General features: G+C 36.7%; 1 protein-coding gene across 2 annotated transcripts in view; it reads left to right on the forward strand.

Annotated features, from left to right (window-relative positions):
• The window catches only part of LOC115225826, a 26,249-nt gene that overhangs the window by 865 nt on the left and 17,884 nt on the right, over nt 1-7,500 (forward strand). The gene's annotated exons all lie outside the window — the stretch shown is intronic.

The raw sequence follows: 7,500 nt of genomic DNA on the forward strand, positions 1-7,500 counted from the left end.
TGTCTAAACAATTGGTCATTTCTCTACATACTCTTTCGCAAAATCTTTGTCTAAACAATTGGTCATTTCTCTACATACTCTTTCGCAAATCTTTGTCTAACAATTGGTCATTTCCTCTACATACTCTTTCGCAAAATCTTTGTCTAAACAATTGGTCATTTCTCTACATACTCTTTCGCAAATCTTTGTCTAAACAATTGGTCATTTCTCTACATACTCTTTCGCAAATCTTTGTCTAAACAATTGGTCATTTCTCTACATACTCTTTCGCAAATCTTTGTCTAAACAATTGGTCATTTCTCTACATACTCTTTCGCAAATCTTTGTCTAAACAATTGGTCATTTCTCTACATACTCTTCGCAAATCTTTGTCTAAACAATTGGTCATTTCTCTACATACTCTTTCGCAAAATCTTTGTCTAAACAATTGGTCATTTCTCTACATACTCTTTCGCAAATCTTTGTCTAAACAATTGGTCATTTCTCTACATACTCTTTCGCAAAATCTTTGTCTAAACAATTGGTCATTTCTCTACATACTCTTTCGCAAATCTTTGTCTAAACAATTGGTCATTTCCTACATACTCTTTCGCAAAATCTTTGTCTAAACAATTGGTCATTTCTCTACATACTCTTTCGCAAATCTTTGTCTAAACAATTGGTCATTTCTCTACATACTCTTTCGCAAATCTTTGTCTAAACAATTGGTCATTCTCTACATACTCTTTCGCAAATCTTGTCTAAACAATTGGTCATTTCTCTACATACTCTTTCGCAAATCTTTGTCTAAACAATTGGTCATTTCTCTACATACTCTTTCGCAAATCTTTGTCTAAACAATTGGTCATTTCTCTACATACTCTTTCGCAAAATCTTTGTCTAAACAATTTATGTTTTAAAAAAGAGTTTATTTTGCTTTTTAAAATCAATAACCATTTTCCGATTCAGGATCTAATTGCAGTTTCGTTTTTGTTTTTCTGTTGTAAAGTCCACTTTTTTTTCTCCTTTTCCCATAAGCTACGGGATGGGAGTTCGAAGTATAGATATTCCACATAACTCTAACGGATTCTTTTATTATAAGCAGTGATTGATTCTTCAACGGGAGGCTTTTGGCTCCCAGGAGAGAAATTAACATACACACATTACACACACATACACACACAGGTCAATATTTACATGCTATTGTTCATAGCCTTATCTGCTTCGAGTTACACCGTTCCACAAAAACAAAAATTATGTACAAGGCATACCTATGCAAGTGTACCTGCCTCCCAACTTTGTTTCCTTATAATCGGTATGCTATGATCGATCGATCGGTAGATAGATAGATAGATAGATAGGGTGTTTTGAACAATAGCGTCGTAAATTACGTTGTATACCCAAAACGGTAACATCTTCGGATGGCGATATATATTTTATGCATCGTAGATTATTACCGTTCCGCTAAGAAAAAAAAATGGTGAACCTTGTGTCATTTTCCGGTTTCCACTGACTTTCTTTTGACACAATTTTTTTTTCCTGAGTTTATGTATGCAATATCAAAGATTATATAATTCTTCAAAAAATATATACATTAACTTTTTAAAACATGAGGGGCTAAAACGCAGTCTTGCACCTCTCCTTGAAAAATGCATTTTTTTTCTATAAAACAATTTTCGGGTCCCTACGTAAACTCCTAAAACTAACCAAAGTTATTATTATTATTATTATTATTATTATGTCCGATAGTAAGTTTTCTGAAAGGTGGGTGAATTGTGCGAGAATGGCCAGTATAAGTGGACCAGTTCTCAGGTTTCGCCTGTGATTCAAAAAGGTGTTATAAAAGGAGAAAGGGGCTCTCTACCCCACTTTTGACCAGGCTGCCGTTGGCTTTTATGGGGTTTTTTTTCCACCAGGAACCTTTCGAAGCGCCTCCCCCGATTGGGAGTTTTATTTCATTGTTATAATCTTTCGTTGTTAAACGGTTTTTACACGATTTTTTCACAAACGGACAAAACCCTTTGTAAACCTTTCGTCCTGTTTTGTCCCCTTATGTTTTCTAATCATGTGTGTCAGCCCTTGTAGCCAATAAAAAGAATAAATTATTATTATTATTATTATTATTGAGGAATCTTGATTTACAATTTTTGAAACATACACTCAGAGAAATTTTCGACGCTGTTCTATAGAAATGCATATATAACTGTTCTTTTATTTTGCCTTAGCCATCGGACTGCGGCCGTACAGGGACACCGCCTCAAAATACTTATCTTCACAAATCTAGCATTTATTCTCGAGTCTCTTTAACGAAACCGCTAAGTTACAGGAAGAGAAATAAACCAACACCGGTTATCAACCGGTGTGGAGACGCACACACACACACACACGTATAAATCGAACTGTATTATATATCCGTTACACCCGATCTTAGCAATCGGCCGTAATGAATATATAATATATAATACTATACACTTCTTCGATTAATTTATATACCCACTCTATTGACAAATATACGAGTGCTTTTTTATGACCTATGGACTCTTATGTGTATTTGTGTGTCTGTGTTTGTCCCCCCACCACCATCGCTTAACAACCGATGTTGGTGTGTTTACGTCCCCGTAACATAGCGGTTCGGCAAAATACAACGATAGAATAAGTCCTGGTGGTCGATTTCTTCGACTAAAGGCGGTGCACCAGCATGGCCGCTGTCAAATGACTGAAACAAGTAAAAGAATTAAAGAATATACAGAGAGAGAGAGAGATAGAAAGAAAGATGAAGACGACGGGCTTCTTTTAGTTTCCGTTTACCAAATTCATTCACAAGGCTTTGATGAACCTGGTGCTATAGTAGAAGACACTTGCCCAAGGTTCCACGCAGTGGGACCGAACTTGAAATATATATATATATATATATATATATATAATGTGTGTGTGTGTATCAACAATAACAAAGGGTAAAATTAATTAAGAAGTAATCAATAATTTTACCAAGTAGAATTCGGCATTACTATTTAAAGTAGAAGAAATAGCTAAGGTTTTTTTGGCTGCTATTTCTAAATTTCGGTATGTGGTAAAGCAAATCTTTGCTGAACCCTAATTATAAAGTATATACATATATATATATCTATATATTATGAAACACTCCTGTCACAACCTGGGACCTTGAAGGCTGCTTTAATGCAAGAAAGTATACTAGTCCCCTAATATTTTATATTCAATATTTCATCTATTCAATAAGACAATCAATACTTCATTTCATTTTACTATATATATATATTATTTATACTATATATTCTATAGTCTACATTAATATTATAAAGAATATATATAAAACATAAAAAGCAGAGTTGGAATTCTTTTGAATAATATATATCCCCCTATACACAACCATACACACCCCTTTATATTTATATATATATATATATATATATATATATATATATATATATTATATATATATATAAATCCTTAAATCCATAAAAATGTTTTAGTCCGAAGGCCGCGGCCATGCTGGGGCACCACCGCTGGGTTTCCTTATATATATATATATATATATATATCTTTACAAATTGAGATAGGAGTTGTAAATATATATATATACATTTCTTTACTACCCACAAGGGGCTAAATACAGAGGGGACAAACAAGGACAGACAAAGGGATTAAGTCGATTACATCGACCCCAGTGCGTAACTGATACTTAATTTATCGACACCCGAAAGGATGAAAGGCAAAGTCGACCTCGGCGGAATTTGAACCCAGAACGTAACGGCAGACGATATATATATATATATATATATATATATATATATATATATATATATATCCGTGCACACACACAAATAAGCAGTACTTTTTTAATAAAATTGTGTGTATACATCCCTTGACTGAAATTCCTCCTCTGGGGTCCAAATACTTCCCGTTACAGAATCACTTTGTAAGAATATTAAATCGACCCTAATATTTGACTGACACACACAAAAAAGAAAAAGCACCGTTGACTGAAGCGAGGTTTGAACTCAAACATCCGGTGTCTGAATACATGAAGCAAGAATTTTTCCTGGCGCTCAAATGATTCGGCCAATCTGTCCTGGTTGTTGTAACCCCCACCCCCACACACACACACCCAGACACACCTCCACGCACTCAATCTAATTAAGAGGTAACGATGGATTGTCTTCATACGTGAAGGCCACAAAATTCATACACCCGACATAACGCAAATTAAACTTCATCTTGACATTTAATTACCAGATAAGAGAACTGAAGAAGAAAACCTATGAACGAAGACATTCTAGCCGTGACCTGACCATCGAGTCTTTTCGTATATATGTGTGTGTGTGTATATATATATATATATTATATATATATATATTATATATATATATATATGTATATATATATATATATATATATATATATATATATATATATATTCGAAGTAAATTTGCGATTTCTCGCTAGCCAACCTGATAACAAGCGTTGTGGTTTCGATCGAACAGCATAATGATCATAGCAGCAGACGTTCTAGCCGTGACCATTCCATGCGCCGTGTATCCTCCAGGGTCAGATTTTATAATCTGCAGCGATTTTGGCTGTTATTTCTAGCATTTCAAAGAGTTACGTAGAGGCTCGTTCGTTTCTATCAGCTGTTGATATTTAACCACCAGCTTTACTTCCGTCCTGTACGAGATCTATGATCATAGAGGCGTTACGTACGTGACCATCTCTGTTAATCTGAAAATGTGATTAGAATTCTTTTGTTTTGTTTAGCCCCAGGTCTGTATGTATAGGTTTAGATAACTATTTAGCAGGTGCAACAACGGAATGACTCGAGGGCCGGCAGTTTCTTGCGTTGACACATAGCTCTTTGGTACGAGCTAACCACACGAACTCTCAGCCCTGTTGCTTCTGCTAAATATTGATTTCAAGGTTTGGCACAAGTTCAGCTATTTCGAAGGAGGGAGGAAGTCGACCCCGGCGGGATTTGAACTCAGGACTTAAAGACGGACGAAAAAAACCGCTAAACATATTTCGCCCGGCGACGTGCTAACGTTTCTTATTTCTTTATTGCCCACAAGGGGCTAAACATAGAGGGGACAAACAAGGACAGACAAAGGGATTAAGTTGATTACATCGACACCAGTACGTAACTGGTACTTAATTTATCGACCCCGAAAGGATGAAGGGCAAAGTTGACCTCGGCGGAATTTGAACTCAGAACGTAAAGACGGACGAAAAAAACCGCTAAATATACTTCGCCCGGCGGCGTGCTAACGTTTCTTCCCACTCGTCGCCTGCTTCCACTAAGTATTAATATATGTGTGTGTGAACACTAAGTGCAAAACAAGGTGAAAAAGATAGTACTCGAATACCATAGGTAGAGCTGTATGCTTTTCATTAAAACTGCAAAATTATTACAGAAATGTTACTCATTTTCACGTAAAACTCTGAGTTCTGTGATAATTTTGCAACATTAATAAAAGTGTATACTCTTTTACTCTCTTTTACTTGTTTCAGTCATTTGACTGCGGCCATGCTGGAGCACCGCCTTTAGTCGAGCAAATCGACCCCTGGACTTATACTTTGTAAGCCTAGTACTTATTCTATCGGTCTCTTTTGCTGAACTGCTAAGTTACGAGGATGTAAACACACCACCAGCGGTTGTCAAGCGATGCTGGAGGACAAAGACACACAAACATATACATACATACATATATATATATATACATATATACGACAGGCTTCTTTCAGTTTCCGTCTACCAAATCCACTCACAAGGCATTGGTCGGCCTGAGGCTATAGTAGAAGACACTTGCACAAGGTGGCACGCAGTGGGACTGAACCCGGAACCATGTGGTTCATAAGCAAGCTACTTACCACACAGCCACTCCTGCGCCTATGCAACGAAAATTTTAATAAAAATAAATAAGCAAATAAGTGGGAATCAGTGAAAGTGTTAATTAATGAGGCATTAAAAGAGAATGACTCTCCCCAGATGCAATAATATATATATAATTTTGTGTCTAGGGAGAGTCATTATGTTTTAGTGCCTTATTAATTAACACACCCACTGGTTTGATCTCCACTCATTTACTTACTCTTTTACTCACTTACTTGTTTCAGTCATTTTGACTGCAGCCATGCTGGAGCACCACCTTTAATCTGTGTGGTAAGTAGCTTGTTTACCAACCACATGGTTACGGGTTCAGTCCCACAGCGTGGCATCTTGGGCAAGTGTCTTCTACTATAGCCTCGGGCCGACCAAAGCCTTGTGAGTGGATTTGGTAGACGGAAACTGAAAGAAGCCCGTCGTATATATGTGTATATATATATATATATATATATATATGCGTGTGTGTGTTTGTGTGTCTGTGTTTGTCCCCCCACCATTGCTTGACAACCGATGGTGGTGTGTTTATGTCCCCGTCGCTTAGCGGTTCGGCAAAAGAGACCGATAGAATAAGTACTGGGCTTACAGAAGAATAAGTCCCGGGGTCGAGTTGCTCGATTAAAGGCGGTGCTCCAGCATGGCCGCAGTCAAAATGACTGAAACAAGTAAATGAGTATATCTGCACAGGAGACTTAAAAATTACTGCCAATTTTATCAGTTTTGTAACTTCTTGCGGAACCCCTGCACTGTACTGGCGGAGCCCTGGTTGAAAACCACTGGCTTATATGTTTAAGCCCCTGCTGTTGGCTGTCATTTTATTTTCATCTCAGTTCCAACAAGAAATTTCTCTTACATTTCTAGTATAGAGGGTGTAACCACTTATAACCACAATTACAAATATTTATCATCAGGCTTGTACACACACCAAACACTTCTGGAGCAGTTTTGTTTGCCTACATCTGAAGTATATCGTGTGTTTTTTGAAAACTGCTGCTTCTGGCCTTTCAATGATAACACAAAAGCTCTACCTGCGACGATTTCATCTCAATCGAAGGAGAGGGGCTTTCTCCGTCCGGGTTGTGGATCCGTGGAATAAGCTGCCGGACGAGATAGTGAAGATGCCCACGACCGCTCGGTTCAAAGTCTCCCTTGACCAGAAATGGCCTGAACTCTTTGCATGAACACCCTCCCTGTACATAACTCCCTGACCCCTACATGGCCTTGCTTTTTGCTTTTTGAGCCAAAAAATTAACTTAACTTAACTTAACTTAACAAACATTAAGTATATTACATAGATAAAGATTCTTTTATTCTTCAGTAGCATTGATATATGTGTTGTTAGGTAGTGTATGTTTATGTATATGGGTGTATATATACGTGTGTGTAAAGATATAGAAAGTGAATTTGAATATATAACTCTGGTGTTTATTGCACAAACTACTTCTAGGCTTTCTGAAAACTGAAAAAATGGAAACATTTTTGTACTAACACTCCAATTATCAGCAAATCTGCATAGAGTATGTATAATTATAAATATCAAAGAATGAAGTTAGCAAATCATTTGAATTGTTCATTTACAATTGTTTCATCGGTATCCAATATAATCAATCTTGCATTATGATATAACC

Source organism: Octopus sinensis, linkage group LG28 (assembly GCF_006345805.1).
Source record: "Octopus sinensis linkage group LG28, ASM634580v1, whole genome shotgun sequence".
Lineage (NCBI taxonomy): Eukaryota > Metazoa > Mollusca > Cephalopoda > Octopoda > Octopodidae > Octopus > Octopus sinensis.